This window comes from Buteo buteo, chromosome 28 (genome assembly GCF_964188355.1).
Source record: "Buteo buteo chromosome 28, bButBut1.hap1.1, whole genome shotgun sequence".
Classification (NCBI taxonomy): domain Eukaryota; kingdom Metazoa; phylum Chordata; class Aves; order Accipitriformes; family Accipitridae; genus Buteo; species Buteo buteo.
The window spans coordinates 3,648,990-3,665,051 of NC_134198.1; the positions used below are offsets into that span (position 1 = coordinate 3,648,990).

The 16,062-nt window shown below is 41.2% G+C and overlaps 1 protein-coding gene across 2 annotated transcripts in view; it reads right to left on the minus strand.

The window, feature by feature from the left end:
• TMEM117 (transmembrane protein 117) overlaps positions 1-16,062 on the minus strand; it is a 222,478-nt gene that overhangs the window by 26,277 nt on the left and 180,139 nt on the right. The window lies entirely within an intron of this gene.

The window sequence follows — 16,062 nt, forward strand, 5'->3', positions numbered from 1 at the left end:
TGTTTAAAGAAATGCTAAATCAATTTTCTCATCAGAGGAGCTGTTTTAGAGCAATTCACCAAGTCAAGATAATGAATGAGCTGTTCTTTCACAGCATTCCTCAAGGAAGAATTATCCCAAATGATATGGTTACTTAATAAGAACATTTATAAAGGGACGGTCATTATGCGAATTATGTATTTTACATAATTTATTTCAACTTCCAGTTTATAACAGCACTTTTATCTTTTTTTCATTCAGTGATAAAAAAGGCATCAATTATAATTCTCCTAGCATGTCTACAGAACAAATGTCTGCTAGTGAAGTTGCTGTGCTCATTCAAACATATAATTATACATTGGAGGGTCCTAGGCAATCTACATTTACCAAAATAATGGATAGATACAACCCGCACACTTAAATGTAGCAGTTCAGGTATATGAGAAATGCAGTGCAAAATATATTTAGGGGCGTGCTGGTCTGTAGCAGTGCTACCTACTATGTGATGACTATTGGCCAGGCACTTCTGCTGTTAAATATGTAAATCCACTTAAAGCCCAGAGAGCAATGTGCTTGCTGCCATGTTTTTTAAAAGAAAACAGACTATTGCTTTTATGTCTTCTCAGACTCAGTACATTTTTACTGAGGTTTATCCAGTTTGCGTGTACAAAGCATGGCTGCAAAGCAGGCAAGTATGAGAGAAATATGAGCAAACCAGATTATAACAAGTATTACTGCAATTTCAAAGACTCTAATCGGAGGTGGAGAGATATACTGCAGGAAAGCAATTTAGAACCACACCACAGGTTATTATTACAGCAATGTACTATTTAGGAATTAGAGACTACCGGGCTATTGGTCTGCATCAGCATGCCTGACAGCAGCGGTTGGCCAAGTGTTCTGATCTGGCCTAAAAGCAATTTCACTGGCTTCTACAAGCAAAAATTCAAAAGCCGAGTTGTTAATAAAATAATATTTGCTAATGTACTTTGGCAAAGGCCCCGCTAGACCTTGCAGATGCTGAAAGGATCTGAGAGCTCCACCTCGTAGTCTTTCCACTGCAAACCCCAGATATTCACAAAAGGCAGACTCCCCTGATCTGGGCTACGAAAAGCACTGGCCAGAACAGAATTTTTTTTTAATTATGGCTCAGGTGAGCGCTGTGGAAGATTAGAAGCTCCTATAGTAACAAAGCACGGGGGATCCATGAGGCTTGAGAACACAAAGCTCAACGTAACATTTCCCTATCTTCTTGTGATCTTGACCAATATAAAGGCTGATCAAAGTACTGACTAGTCCTTAACAATTTCTTAGAATGACCAAACCTTTCACAAGAAACTCAAAATAACAAGTTCATGAAATAAGTAGGAATTAACTGCTCCTTCCTAAAACGTTCATGACTTTTCCCCCTCTCATTTTATCTGCATTTCCCAACTTTTCCTCTGAGTCTTCCTGCAGTCAGCTGCCAAACTTCTTGCTTTAAATGCTGAGTCAAAATACAAGGATAATATCACTCATGTCACTCTTGTATTTTTTGTAGCAACCATTTAAGAAGCAAGCAGTACTATTTCCTTCTTGATAAACATACACAGTTCCAGTATAAACTGTCTCACACCTAATTCTAAAGACTTAATCGTTTTCTATGAATCCTTACTAGATACATGGCAATCCTATTGTTAATAAAAATAATTAAAAAATAAAGTCCCATGAAACAGTTTCTTTGACAGAAAACAGAGTTATTCAAGGCTTGCCACTTAATTGGCACTAATGACAACATTCTACATACTTCCCTGAAAACTACACCAAAAGCTTTCACTGATTTCTGTAAATGTAAAATCAATTACCAATCACATATCTGGTCTCTGAATTTCTCTTTTTATGAGTATGATTCTGCACACGGATTTCTACCAGAATGTGTTACCTTTTAGAACTAGGTCGCTAAGGAAAACGGAGTTCATGTTCTCATTCTGACTTTAATGTTATACAAATCTATAATATCCCCATAAAATATATTGATAATTTTATTTAATATTCTTATACAACCTGGAGGCTCATCTAGCCTGTGTGCCAGCATGGTTCTGTGTGACTATACAGACATGGTTATGCCATCCCCAAGGAGATCCGTAGTTTAACTGTTATCTTTTAAGACTCTCACTATTTTTCTGCATTTCCAACAGCAATCTGTGTCTCATAAACTAAGAATACTGGTAATTGATAGAGTAAATAATTGCATTTGATGGATAATACTATTCTGACAGGTAAAGCAATACTCACTGAGGCATTCTTTACAGAAGAAACATCATAACTCTGTATATTTGCATTGGGACACAATGTGGAAATTTATTGACCAGCTCTGTATGGGGAATGAAAACTTTATCTTTCAGATCTTTTCAGTGTTTGAAGCTGCTTATACTTACAAGTGCTATGTAAAGGAAAAGCAAAAGTATTACTGCTATAAAAATGAATATGAAAACGAGGTTGAGAAAGGATTACATGGAAGTGGCTATCTAACAACTCTGCTGAGACTCTGAGCATCACCAGTATGAACTAGGCATTTTGCCTGCAAATTCATACAGTTGCGTCAAGTTGGAGCCGCTGTCTGAGTGAAAGCTAAAAATGGAGCCAGGACGCTGGAGCGCAATCCTGTAGAGCTGGGAAGAGCCTCACCTCTGTCGATCCGAAATTCCGCAGGCGAAGGGGGCAGAGGCTGTCGCTCGTTCCGGACCCTTCCCAACCACAGAGCAAGGAAATGCTGCATGGGAAACCCTGGGGATTTTTGCACTTCCCAGTCCTTCGGTGTAGTTTTATGAGTGCAAAAGAAAGAAATGCAACAAACTGTTTGCACTATGAGAAGAGAGCCTTTTGGGGTTTATTTCACTCTTGAAATGGCACTAGAGGAATTCATACAACCCATACCACAAGGGAACCCAGTTACCACGGCGGCGGGTGCCGTATAGAACAAGCAGAAATCACAGCACTGCTGCTTACCGTTCAAGTGTGCCTGTGTACAATGCACTGATTTCATTTGCTTATAACTTTTCTAAATTTAACTGCTTGGGTTGAACACAGCTTATGCCAGGTGTCTGCCTCAGGCTGTTTTTATTTTTCTGTTTGGTTCTATGTTTCTGTTTTAGGGTTTTGACATTTTCAACTAGCACCATTCAAACGCTTCCGAGAGCAAGACCAAAGAGAAAATAAGATGCTTTGCTTTGTAGAAATGCCTCATGCTTTGAAGTAGAGATGTGCAGCTTAGCAAGGGAGTAACTTTGTGTCGGAGATGTGCCTTTTGCTTCCCTGTGAATATCTGCCCCAAACTGGAAGAGTTTAAGGTACCTTTGAAAAGTCAATAATTTTCACACTTGCAAGAATTTAGCTAAAGGTTCAGAAACAAGTATCTTCACAAACTGTGCATCGCTCAGCGTGCCAAAGCGTCTCTCAGCTCCTAGAGCTCATCAGACTATGAAACCGCGGCTCTCAAGAAGAGACACAGAGCATCCTCCGTTCCCCCGCTGCTGCCGGCAGGACTCCGAGCTGCTCTCAAACTGGGACTGAGCTGGTCCCGCACAGCAGCTGAGGGACAGAGAGCCAGCTCTCCTCTAATTACCGATCCCAAGTACCCCGCGTGCAGACGGAGGCAGGCACCTGGAGCTGAGAGAAGACGGGGACAGAAGGGATCCAGGCTCTCTCGCAGTGGCCCAAGCCCTGTCCTCCTCCCTCCCCACCAGCCCTCTGAGGAAGGTTGGATAGGAAAATGGGAATAGGCTACACAAAAGGAGCGGGAGGATGGGAGAGACTTGAATCTGGGCAAGAGGGTGAAGCGTTAGAAAGGCTGGCGGGGATGGGAGCAGGAGGTTGGGACTGGCTGCCTAAGGAAAAGGGGAGAGAGGGAAGTGAGGAAAGGAGAGATTTTGATTTGGGCAGCAGGCTTGGGGTGGGTGACTAGTATTCACTGGACGTGGAGACAAGAAACGAGAGACTCAAAGACTGAAAACCGGGATTAGATAAAAGTAATGGGATTTATCACAGAACCAGGGATGAGGAGGACCCTGGATGGGGACAGAGGGGGACTGGAAGTGACAGGAAGGAAAAAGCCAAGTTTGGGGAAATGATCAGAAGGTGTCAGTGCCTCTTTGGCTCTGGAGATTAGACTGGTCACCACGACTCCAATTATCACCACCCTCTGCTGTTAACAAGCACACGTGAAGCCCAGAGGCAAAGTAAGTGTCTCCTCTTTCTTCTGAGGTGGTTTATTGGAAGAAAAACCACACGCTGCTATTAGCAGCTAGCTCACACAGCAAACGTCTGTGCAGGGGAGCTAACAGTTCCAGATAAGACACATCGGATTCAGATGGCAGACTTGATTTTGAGGTTGCTATCTTTCTGTAAAAACTAAAGGATATAGGCACACAGAAAGTCCTGCATTATGGGAACTGTCTGGAGGTTTCAGCAGTGAAGACTCATGAACTAGGAGATGTCAGGCTAAGGTTATCTGTACCGTGTGTGTACGCATGGTACAGTCCTTACTTAACTACGTGATCACACACTGTTTGTTCCAGAGTACACGACCCTTTTTCATTAAAGAGGATCTAACTTGTGATTGTGAGATGGGAATATATAGCGACAGAGACCCCTGTAGTTCTCCTGCACAAGCTGGAAGGTGTGTGGGACAAAGGGTGGAAATGCAAGAGACAGCAGAAGACATGAAAACATTTACCTCTTGTTACGGGGGTCGCTGCTGCTAGGAGGAACTGAATTTGGCCAGCTTTGGCATGACATGTCTACGAGATACTACGTGAATTTCTAAAACCAAACTATGCCCAAGCAGTTATAAATTGTTTGCCTTCTTCCCCCCCCCCCCCCCGCCCCGAGTGATTGCCTCCACATCCCACCTAAGCTTAGATTTGTTCAACTGACAAGTGCCCATGGCTGGTATTGAAATCAATGAGAGCTGGACCTGAATATATCACCACTGGGGAGAACAGGAAGGGCTGACAAAATATCTGTACAGATAGCAAGAGTCCTGTAGTGCATAGCACTACCTAGCTAGGACTGCCCTGTACTCCTTTAAGATCAGCGTAAAAAGTAACCAGTCTTTTTTATGGAGCTAAATATATGACACAGTTATAGCCGTCACTCAAAAGAAGCAACAAAACTGCTTTTCCAACCGTTTGAATTCTACAAGGGAAATAGGGCTGTCGGTGTAATAGTGTGTAAGATTACATCAAGTAAATATGTGGCTCTGTCTGCTCCTAATGAAATAATATGCTAGACCCTCCTCCCCCAATTAGGTAACCGCTCAGCTAAAAGATGGGTAATAATATAAATTATCATAAAAATGTCCTCAGACATCTCAAATTAGGGACTCTTTGACTTAAATTTCTTTGTGCCCCAGTATAAAATGTGGACAATAATGGCCAATAATACTCCTATTGTGAAGGCTATTGTGAAGATAAATACATTAATGCTTGAAAAACCCTTAGGAAGTACAGCGATGAGTGTCACAAAAAAGCCCACAAGGAAAGGAATTATTTCATCTTCATATCAAGGTTTCAATAGTGTGCAATAAGTAAGGCCTGGGGCCACACGCTGCACAGAAAAGGTAAACCAAAACATTGAATAGCTTCTTATTAAGTGAACACCATTCATCCAGCACAGCAAGTGAGACAGAGGTCCTGTGGAAAAATAGGATGTGAATAGATAATTAAAGATTGTATTATAATGCATACACACAATAGGGGTGAAAAGTTAACACCAGTGACCTTAATTCTGGCTTCTCCCAACTTCTGAATGCATGACTCTGCAGCCTCAGTAGCGTTGTCTCATTTTCAACACCATTTTTTATGTGTAAGTGCGTTTGTGTTGCTTAAATCATCATCTGCTCACTTCTGATATTACGCTTGTTTGTGTGTTGCTTTTCTTTCTCTCATCTCCCTGTATTTGGAACACTTTGTCCAGATATGCAAATCTTTGCAGCCCGACCTTGAGGAATAGTAGGAGTTTGTATAATTTAGATTAGTGCAGTAATTGTTTGGCCCAGATGCCAGAAACATCCCCCAGGGTATTTAACATTCATTCAGAAGATGTAGCTGTTGCTTCGCAACTTAAGGTCAGGACAAAAGTACCAACTTGCAGCCAAGAGAATACGCTGCAGCTCTTGCCTGGGAGGCAGCAGCCGCGGGTGGCTGGTGCGGCACCAAGCAGGCTGCCTGCAGAAATGCTACGGGGCACAGTCCGAGCAGCCTTCCCCGACACACAATCTGCAGAAAACGGGCAGAATCGGGGCCATCAGAAAGTACACTTGTGGACTCGAGGTGGGACAACAGTCCCTTGGGCTTCCTCTAACTCTGGCTGCCCAATAACGCACATCACTTAATCACTTCTTTTCTGCCACTTGCTCCTAAATAGATTGTGTGCCGTACGTGGGATCACTGCTGCTCTTGAGGATTGTTTGTTTCTCCACTTTGGGCACACAGTTCTGAAGTGGAATGAAATTTCATTATAAACCTAATGCGTGCTGCACATTGTGTATAGTCAAGCCCAAAGACCACCTGAGAGAAACTAAAAGCAAAGAGCCATCCAAGATGGATTACAGGATTATATCCTTAAATGCATAGCGAGATACATTAGAAAGAGACGTACACTCTTTTCTCATTTTCATCTACAGGCGATAAAATGGATTACCCAGCCACAAATTTCCATCATTTAATTCCTCGTGTAGTACCTGATGTGGGAAACAACATCATAGCAGAGCTCACTGAGAACTAATGGAGAATGAAATCAAAGCTGGTTTTGTATGAAAGGAAGAGCTACGACTTGGCTGGCCACAGCAGAAAAGCAGCTCTGCCAGGTTTGGGTCACTGAAACCACGAATACTCATCCCGGGAGCAGAGCTCTATGCCTACCTCTGTGCTGCTGGCGTCCTGTATGGCGTTGCTGGATGGAGGGAGAGGATTTCAGGGGATCGAGCCAGTTTCAAGTCCTTCTCCCCGCTGCCGTGCTACCCTGCACAGCAGGACGAGCCGGCTACCACCGCGGTCTTTCTTCAGAGACGGGGAACTGCTTGCAAATGGGTCCCTCTCTCCCTTACGAGAGCTTCAAACTGCTCCCAGCAACTTCAGACACGGACTGCCATGCTCAGAGCCGGTCCTGAGAGCGGCTCTCTAATTCACCCATCTTCATCCACGGAGAAATGGATTCAGCACCTGGTGTAACTGAGTTCCGAGGCCCTGACAGCTCCACCTTGCCTTGGTTGATGATGGATAGTCCCCCCCGCAACTGCGGCTGCCCTCCCTGCTAACGAAGAGGGAGCTGAAGGCATACGGAGCCAGCTGTACTCATCACATACTACCTGAGGCTGGGTCCTTCTGGCATCAGAGGTATCGAGACAAGTTCAGCATTAGCGGCTACCGCAGCAATTGAACAAGTGTTGGCGGAGGGAGGTGAAAAATAAAGCTCTTTTCCAGTTTGATTAACGTCGGTTTTTTGTCTCTTTTCGTACCATTTCAACAATAGCGACAATGTGTTAATGCAGCTACAGCACCCGTTGGCTCATGCAGGGCTCTAAGGAATCTTAATGAAAAATTATATTGCAAATACTATCTAGGTATGAGGAAGAGATAGAGGAGAGGTTAATTATTTGGGGACCAGCTGAGACATAGAACAGTCCAAAGTCAGCTGCAGCATACTACTGGGACTATTTGAGAGACTCTATAGGCATGTTGATTTAGTTGCTTCGTTGCTCCAGTGGGAAACACAGATTCACACTGTGTCATGCAATGCCGGTCCCCAATCTATCTGTCAGATCTGGTAAGTGTTATGCTGGGGAATCTCCTCTCCCTAATGAGCACTACTGGACTGGCAGGTAAACATGGTCAGATTCCAGAAAAGAGAAACTTTTTGGCTTCTGACCTGTAGGAGACTAGAAGCCTGGTTGACTAAAGGCCACACTTACACCACACCTATGACCCACAGGGACATGACACCAAATGCAATACAGCTGAGTAATTAAATGTTAGTTCAAAGTCAGAAATCATTGTAACTATAATTTCAAATCATTAAAAGCACTAGGGAATACTTCCCCTCCTCTATACATATGAGAATGAATTACTTATTGATGGGTTCAATAAAGTCTGATTCTAACAGATGCAAAAATATCTAATGTTCTCACTATCTCAAGACACTCAGTGATTAACTACATATGTCCCTTTTGTAACACAAAGAAAAGCAGCAGCTTTATAGCATGTTAGAAGAACTCAAAGACAATAAAAGTAAGTATGTCTTTTTGTTAATGTCTCATATAACAGGCTTCAAACTTCCCAAGGAAGTTTAAACACCTGCCATTCAATCAGCTTTGCAGAAATAATGCAGTTAGACCAACAATATCAGGCATATTCTTGTTTCTGTTCCCCTCTAAGATGTGACTAAGAGCAACCAAGCTGGTTTTGCTCCTTCTCCTTACTTGAACTCCGTATTGTTGCTAGCTGGATCTGTATGCCCAGGTATAACCTGCCACTAAGTCCTGTAAATTCAGTATGCCTTGTAGCTAAATGTAAGATACGGACAGGCATAAAACTTCTCTTAAGGCAACACTCTACCTAGTGATGGCAAACTGAGGTTTATCTTTCTTTTTGTAACTCACATGGCTGCATTTACAAATTGTATGCAATTCTATCACTTAGAAAACGGCTGAACCAGTTCAGCTCAATCTCATCTCAGATTTTTCATTTTTAGATAAAAACCAGTGTAACAGTGCTCACTCCAAAGCAGATTTCTACAATCAAATAATATATTCCAGAGCATTGCTGTGGAGAGTTGAAATTATCTGAATGTCACCATTACTGTCATATCAACATGTATCACTGCAATATAATCTTAAGCAATGCAACACTCATCAGACACATCCCACAACAACAAAGCCTATCACACACTGATTATAGCGGAATCTGTGAAAAGACTCTCCTTGCAACTAAAGATTAAAAAGTGAGACCTGCAAACAATTTGCAGCTTTTCTCGTTCCTAGAATTCCATGGGTTTTGTGCATTTGGGCTGGATGTGGCAGTTTCAGGGAGCAGTGTGTGAAAACGCGAGGTCTGCTTTTGGAGAACTGCTTCATTCTGTCAAATAGTGCAGGCACATACCTGCACTGCGAAAGAAGGGCCTCAGCGTCACATGTACGGCACGTACCCATTGTCAGGGTAAGAGGGAACAACTGTGACAAATGAGAAGCTTTTTCAGCTAATTCATTTTGTGTGTAGGCATCTCAGAGCCAAGAGGCTCCAGCTGGGACTGGTGCCTGATTATGCTCGAAGCTGTACCAAGTCAGACAGCATCCTTCTTGGAGCACCTTAGGGACTAAGCAGACAATCAGGCAACTAGTGAAAGAAAAGAACTAGAGTTGTTCCTTTTCAGCAAATGAGGAACTGAGTCACAGAGCTAAAAAAAGGGCCCAGCCCTCCGCCAGTATAAATTGGCACAATAGGATTCAGGTCAGCACAAATACACCAAGTTACAGCAGCTGAAGCAAACCCTGGAGCTGAATCTATAATGCCTGAGACAATTACAATGCATCCAAGTAAAATTTAACCAGCCGCAAACAGCGTAAAGGATGAAATGAACTTTAAAATACTGTACTTCACATGTCTTGTTGGACAAAATCCACAGAATAAAGTAATGGTGCCGGTTATCAAACTAGGCAAGCACAGAATGAAAACACTGCAATATAAACCAGACAGCTCATTAAAAAGGTAGGGTATATAATGTGCAAGGGACAAGATACACCCACCTTTTCTCAGGGGAAAATTATTTTGCTTATCATTTTCTTAGTCCCAAAGTAACTGGAAGAGTTGAAGAAATAAACTGTACTTTATAGTGGGTTCTGGCAAGGGGCTGAAGGAATGTTCCAGGGATTTTCAAAAACAATTTATAAATCCAGCTGGATCTTGAAAACATTCCAACTGAAACTTCTGGGTTTTAATTACATGTAACAATGCTGTACTTTCCCCCCCTCACCACCCTTTTACGTAAACACTACATACACTTGCATCAAACTCAAAAGGTGTTTCCCTTCAAATTAAAACCAGTGGATTTCAAACGCATTATTTTATTCTCTGATCTACAAGTATAGTACCTTTCCACTGTCTTTGCCTTGTCCATAGAAAACAACACCGCGAAGGAGGTGTGGAGGGTCCATGCCCTGGTTCCTTAAAGCCTCCCTTCCCTGCCAGGAGAAGGACAGGGAATTTTCACTCTGTGGGACGTTGACTCCATTTCTAGCTGCTTGCTCCCGAGCTGTCAAATGGGCCATTTCTGGGACCACACTAACTTGCTCCTCTCAGTACATGATGGCCAGGAAATAATCCACTCCCTTGACACCAGTCACGCACAGAAGACACAGGGAAGCTAACAGAAAACAGATGTCTGATGGGATGGACGACAGTGGAGCTCAGGAAAGCTACTGTTCTGTGTTCAAAATAGAAAGGAGAAAGACTTGATACTCCTCAGACCAGTGATTCTCAGGGAAATAAAATAAAGCACTTTGGGACTGAGAAATTCAATGCAGATATAAATCCATGAGTAGCAGCTGTGGAGGCAGATTCAAGAAATGGAACAATTCTAGGATAGTCAAGGAAGACCTGTGTCTGACCCACTAGAAAGAAATGCCATGGTGCCAATAACGGCATAAGAAACACTATCATTTTGTTGGTTAAACAGTGTTTAGGAATATACCCAGGTTTACCACTTAAAGTCATTGTAAGTACAAATAAAGCGAAGCTGTAGATCAAGAGTTGTTCCTTTCTAGTCCTTCTTTTTCTAGTCCTTTTATTTTTCAGGATTATTTTTGAATGTTTTACATCAGTGCTAATAAGGAACACTTCCATGATCCATAGAAGGATGAGGATGTAGAAAGGACAAAGGAAGAGGGGAAAGTCCTTCCGACGCGAGAGACTTTGCAGGAAGGAAAATCTCTTACTTCTTACAGAAAGGTTTCTCCCAAAGTTACCTCACTTGAACTTGTCCCCTTCTCCTTCAGAGATCTGCAGGCCATGGGAGGTACAGTACCGCAGAGCCAACCCTCACGGTTGGGTTCTTTGGCAGACATTGCACAATTAGCTGAGTACAAGCGTGTGTTCAAAATGCTTACCCATTTCCGTAATGCTGTTTGACAGGCATGTCTAAAATCCACTAGTGAAGAGCAATGTACTCTGAGCGGAATGAAACGCTGCACACAATATCTGAAAAAAGTAGTCCAGGGTATATGGCTCCTCCCTGTAAAACCTTGCCCTATGGTAACGGCTGGGGACGCCAGTAATGGAGCTGAATATGCCGTCGGTTTTATTAAAGGTGAATTCTCATCTATCCTGACTCCTCTGAGAAACCTGTCACTGGTCACCTGCCCTTATGGCTAGGTTCCCATCTTGAAAGGGCAAGTAGGACATGAATAAAAAATCACAGTAACCCCTCACATACAGAAACCCTGAATGTCAGCGATGATGCAAAAGTTGTTTGCTAACTTCACTAACGCAGAAGTTTCTCATGGGTTTTGACTTGTAGTTTATCATTGTGTTTTCAAATGTTACAAAACCTAGAAAAGGTTATAATGGAAAGTACCCTGACATGCAAGTGCTCGCTTCTCCAGAAGCTGTTGTGCTGAATGGGAAGTTTTTAGAAGGACATTTTCATTCAAAGTTTGGTAACTTCCTTGGGAACAAACTATATATCGGTACTTTTTGCTGTTACTTGTTAGGAAACAAAAAAATTTATATACCACTCTTGAAACAAATGTACAGCTGAGAGGATCTACTCTGACAGGAATGAAATTATTTTTTATATCCTGCTTTGTCTATGAACACAAAATCATTTCTTGCTTATCTGTTTCAAAGAAAAACTAGTATACCTGTGTATTCTGCACCAAGTGTAAATCAGGATTCTCCTCTTGTTTGTATATGTGTAAACTAATTCTATCAAAGTACCAAGTGTAAATCCAGTTAAGAGTCACAATCAAATTACGTTTGCAAAGTTAAATAGATTTTCTAAAAAAAAAACAACAAACCCTCTAAAAAACAAGACTTTACTCACTTTGTGTGGACAAGACCATATTTCCACTCTAACTATTCAAGCAAATTATATCTTCTACACACTTGATGTTGTGGGTGGTGTTTTTTAATGTGCTCACACATCGTACTAGATTTTAATCAAAACAGCCTCTTCATCAGTGTAAAACTGAAAATAAACGGAACTGTCCTCTCTTTATGTATTTGTTAACAAGACCAGAGTCTGTCCTGTTTTGCTGATAACATTTCTGTGTCACTGTTTAACAATGACATATACAAAACATAATTAACATTACAAAGTAGCTATATTAACTACTTTTTTTCAGGCAAATAGGAAGATCTAGAAGAAAAACCACAGGAGAGCCTAAATACAGATTTTCTTCAATCTGTTAACCTTCTAATTCTCTTATTAAAACTCTACCAAAGACAGAAGACCAGACATTCTGCAGAAAACAAAACAAAAAAAGAAGTGACAGGCCACCCATTAAATATCTTGATTTTCAACTGCAGTAGCAAGGAGTGATCTACAGTTACATGTTAAAGCAATTTACATACAAAAATATTACAAAAAATAGACTTGAAAAAAGGTTATTACTAAAAAAATATCTGTCTGCTGATATCCTAATACCTACATAAGCAGAGATCCAACACTAGTCATAAGGAACATTGTTAATTATCTAACTCTGTTTGACCTTCATTTCTCTCCAGATACCCAGAAGGACAAAATTCTATTCTCCTTATTTACAAGAGTATCCCATTTGATATTAATGGGATTATTTTGCTAGTTTGGTTAAAGATTCACATACAAGAGCTTTCTCAAAGAATCTTAGACATAAGCGCTGCCTGGCTTCTGTTTATTCCACTCACCCGCTGCAGAATTTCTTCAGTTTATTGAAGAATAAATTCTCCTTTTGGAATCAAATAGTATTTTCAGGTAGCTTTTAAATCACTCAGACATTGTATCTGAGTGTACTGTCAGATAAAAAGTTGCAATAAGTCATAGGAGTTGCAAGAATTTATACCATGGGACTTGCAAAGCGCTCAGCAAGGTAGCTACAGCGTGTAAATCCACAGCGATGCTGAAAGACTTCATGGTCTTTCAGAAGTCTGGAGGAACCTGTAAACACTCACGAAAGACACTACAGAGGTGAAACAATTCATCTCCCCTGGACACATGAGGTTTAATAATCCAGCCACCACAGGCTCCTTCCCATTAGCAAAGTCACTAAGAACATGGCACAAACAAAAAAAAAAAAAAAAAGCAGTCTGTAGGCTAATGCATGAGTTACTGTCTACTTGCTCAAATAGAGGTGTTTGGAATGTGGGATTATAGTTTCATTTTTCATATTTACTCCTTTAATTAATAGCTTTTCCATTACATCTTTGAGAAAGAGAACTAAATATGTGAATTTTTCATTAAAATAGTAAAAAGTTCTATTACATGATAATGGCATTTCTACATATCCAGCTTTAATATGTGTGGTGCACTCAGTCTGAAACTAAGACTAAAAATATAATGATGACCACGTGCAGCAGTGAATGCTATGGGTGCCAGACACATACATATGTTGACATCTTGCCATCTCAACTATCAGGGCAGGCATAATTAAAGACACTGTGAAAATGACTAACTTCATCACTTCCATACTGTGGAAAAAATAACAAACTTGTAGGGTTTTTACTTTATTATAAGCAAGGACATGTCCTTTAAAATGAACTAATGCACCTGCATTGGACTGAATTTGATCTTTTTTTCAGAGACAAAATATGCAATCTCTACATTTAAAAAAAAAATCAGTGTTTGTATTTACATTGGATAAAACGTCCTGGCAACCAAGACTGGAATAGAGGCCTCTGTGCTGCCTCTCAAACAGCCTAAAATGGGTGTTATCTCTGATAGGCTGTCCTAGACCCACTGAAACTTAAATTCCTTTCAAACCGAGGCCAGGCAGCAGAGGGAGAAGTGGAGATGACCTTGCCCGCGAGAGTCTCTGAAGAACTCTCCGTGATAAAACACCAGCAGAGAAATGCTACTTTGGCTGTTTTACGAGCTGTGGAAATAGCTGAGGAGGTTCCTTGCAGAGCTGCAGCTCTGGACTCAAGCCACGCCACCCTTGTAACCCTTTTTCTGGGTCTGGCTTAAGGGGTGGTTCCTCTCAGCTCACCACGTTGGGTCTGTTTGTTCTTGGTGGAGAAAAACGTGCACCTCTAGGGGCTGCTGCACCTCATCCTACTGTAGATGTTGGAAAGCACCCCAACTATACCTCCATCTCTCCATTGACTATAAAGATTGTCCTGCAACCTTCTCCACGATCTGTTTTCTTGGATTGCCTTAATATTTTTGTGGTCGTAACTTTCACATTTACACTTCAGCCACACGTCTCTGTCTTCTACTCTGTCTCTCGTCTGTGCTTGTCCCCCTGACCCGTCCCCTGAATTCCCAGTGGATCGCTCGGACTGGAGGAGCCTTTGCACACTAGAAGGAGAGCGGGGTCAGGAGGCAGCCACAGTTTGTTGCAGGATGGAAACCAAAGGTACAAAGTGCACCTACCCTTAAGTATCGCTCACGTATAACTGTCTACATAAGGTTCAGCTGTCCGTGTTCTCCTCTTCACGTGTCTGCCTGGGTTACATCTAATTGAAAAAAGGTAGTTCTTCAGGGTGGGGACCTATTTCTTTCTTAAGCTCTACCTAGGGCTTAGTTAAATATTAAATTATAATAATACTAAGAAGGCAAAGCCAATATTTACAATTATGTGATTGTTTTTCACAGCATTGAGAATGGATTTCCAAACTCAATTGGTTTTCTCTTGTTACCACAGTCACATTTGCAGTATTTACGCTACAATTCAGAGGGACAGAAAATGCCTGTACTCAAAAATTAGATGAGACTTAATCTATGCTCTTAGTTAACGTCAGCCTCAAACAGAAACTGCTTAATACTAAACTTTTTTTTTTCTTTCTAATTTTACCGGTTTCTTGCTAAAGCTTGTTAAGTCAGAAAAAACCCTGTGAAACACACAACACTCTTAGAAAGAATTTCTAGAGACATGTAATTCTAAAGCATACTTCAGTCAAAGGATCATGATCCTGATGGTCTTCACTTGTGATTTAATACTTTGCTGTCTCAACTTGACTTTATTGCAGTAGCAATGCAGTGATGCTAGAACTACACTGTAAATAAAACATGCCAACTTAGTTGCACAGTCCAAATAAATAACTTTAAATAAATAAATAACTCCATCACAGAAACATCAGTCAAAAATGCAATTAAAAAGAGCCTCTTGCTTTGTGTTGTAAAAATATGACATAGTACTCGGGACAGGCTGTTTCACATAAAATTCTTCCCTATATTCAGCAACTCCAAGGTCAAAGTACTGGAACTTCATTTTTCAAAGTTGAAAGGATGATTTAATAATTATTTGGTATGAAGACAACTCTGTTTCTCTACCCTGCATACAATATCAAATTCAGTATTGCTTGATACATCGTGTATTTTCATTCACACTTTCATTACAGCGCTGTGAAGTACAATCATTTATTATACATTCTCTTGAATTTTTGGAAACAGCAAACAAAATGTAAAATGCAAAGGGAGAGAAAAGAAAGCACCAGAAATCTTACTAGAAAAACAGTATTCCCTTTCTTATACCTCCTTGTTCTAACCACGAACCACAGCGAGCACTGAACAGTGCTGGACATTGGAAAATAAAACTGAACTATAGGACTTTATGCAGCTTTAATGTCCTAGTACAGCAGTGATAAATTCTGAGTGCCACCACAGTGTCACCTCTACGATAATTACTCAAGCAATAGATATCTCATTATAGAGAACTAAGTGTCTCAGAAATGGTCTTTGCTAGCAGAGTTAGTTAGTAATACACTGGAGAGAAAGGACCCATCAGTTCTTCACAAATTCTTTGCTAAACTTCAGTTCAACCATCTAACATGTCTAGGACTAATAGCAAAAGTCACTCAGGCCTTCGATGCTCCTTTCCCTTCCCTCCGCCCAAATGACCTACTTTTTCACAGA